We start from the raw sequence: 2104 nt of genomic DNA, 5'->3' as shown, positions 1-2104 counted from the left end.
TGTGGGGCAGTGGTGCACCCGCAGAAGTCACTCAGAGTAAGACTGTGTAGTACCAATCTTGTTTGTTGCTCTCACTGCACAGGTCTGAACCAGATTGTATTCCCACACTTTTGTGCCAGTGGTGCTGACAGTCACACAACCCTGACTCCACACTCCTACTTCTCATTCAAGCCTCATGAATAGCAAAGAAGTTGGTCAACAACTCTTACATCTTCCCTTCTCCCTTTTTCATCATGCTCACATGCAGAATATGACAAAATGAAGTATTTGCACAAAATATAAAGGACATCCTTATATTTACAATTTTCATCCATACATGTGCAGCAGGCTTCATAACTGAATCCAAAGGAAAAAAAAATAGTATTTTTAGGAATGTGAACTGCATTTAAATGAGTGTTTATTTGGATACCGAACAGCAAAACTTTCTTTTCTCAGAGATTCAAACTGAAAGCACTTTCACAACTGGAGAAGATGCATGAAGCCATCCCAAACTGTGAGAGCTAACTTCACATTCCTTCCTGGTGGTAAGTCATATTTTGAGCCCCAACATATATGTAAAAAGCAAGCTTAGACATACAGACTATCAATCACAGACGTCTAGATCCTATATAGAGTCTTCCTGAAAAAGCTGTGTCCTGTAAAAACTAATCTAACTTTGAAGTTAGTCCTGCTTCAAGGAGGATCTTGACTAGATGACCTTCAGAGATCCCTTCCATCTTAAATTTTTATACGACTCTATGAATCATATACTGCCTTTGAGTTCAGTAGGTACTGGGTTGGACTAGTGTTTCTTGCAAAAGACGACATTTATTTAAAATTTTGAGTGTTAGGTCCATTCAAAAATATCATTCTGGGAAAAGTAATTTCTGAAAAATCTCATTATGGGTTTGGTTCTAATTTTTAATTCAGAAGCAGGAAACAAACCTAGAAGAATAATTGTTTGTGAAAAATGTATTTGTTAAAAACATTTTTTCAAAAAAATGCTTTGATATATACCATTCACCAAAATCTTTAAAAAATACAGACATTTTAATCTTTCCTTTTCCATTTTTCATAAAAAAGCCAGACAATAACATTGACAATTTTCTTCTTCTAAAATAAATTTTAGATTAAAAGTCAGTTTTCCTTAAACTTATTTTTCAATTACATAATTACTCTTCAACATGTATCACTACCTTTTTTTGGTATGGGTAAAATAGTTAACTAGAGAGTGTAGTTGTTTTCAGAAGCTACAATATTGGATATTAATCAGTTTTGTCATTTCACAGGAGAGCAATTTTCCTCCATATACAACATTCTATACCAGCATAAGCTGGTTATCTTCTGAAGTTGATAAAAATGCAAAGAATGTTAATGATCCATATTAAAAAAGATAATATGATTACATACCATCAGGGCTATATAGCATGCTGTTCTTATGTGTGCTGGTGATAGAACAAGTTAGCTTTCCTCCTGGATTTTAATATATTTCATTCAGAGAAAACAGTTTTGTACAACAGATCTCACAATTTCATGTCTTAGTTTATATTATATTATATTATATTATATTATATTATATTATATTATATTATATTATAGTATAGTATAGTATAGTATAGTATAGTATAGTATATATATTATATTATATTTATTATATTATATTTATTATGTTATGCTATGTTATGTTATGTTATGTTATGTTATGTTATGTTATGTTATATTTATTATATTATATGTCATTAGACTAATTACAAAAAGGTAATAGCTTAGACAAACTTTCTAGGGGACAGATTCTCATTATTGGACCAGGGAAACAAATTAAAGTAGAACAACTGGCAGTGGCAAGCTGCTGTCTGAGATCTTTTAATTTAATTAAGAAACTAACTGTTATCAAACTTTTTTTAAGGTGCAACTGTTGGCTCTTTCCTAGTTATTGTGTCTAAGTTTACAGTGACAGGAAAGCATGTCTCAAAAGCTGGAGTAGTCTATTATTCCTTGTGACTTCCTTCCAGAAACAGTTTCAGACAGGATCACTTGTTATAATAAAATGCTAGGAATAGAGGTAAAGAAGGAAACCTTCATGACAGCAGTTGATAGGTTTGCTGAATGCTGCAGATATATGGAC

This window comes from Nipponia nippon, unplaced genomic scaffold (genome assembly GCF_047370975.1).
Source record: "Nipponia nippon isolate SJK-2023a ecotype South Korea unplaced genomic scaffold, ASM4737097v1 scaffold_3, whole genome shotgun sequence".
Taxonomy (NCBI): Eukaryota; Metazoa; Chordata; class Aves; order Pelecaniformes; family Threskiornithidae; genus Nipponia; species Nipponia nippon.
Note: the sequence above shows the minus strand (reverse complement) of the source record.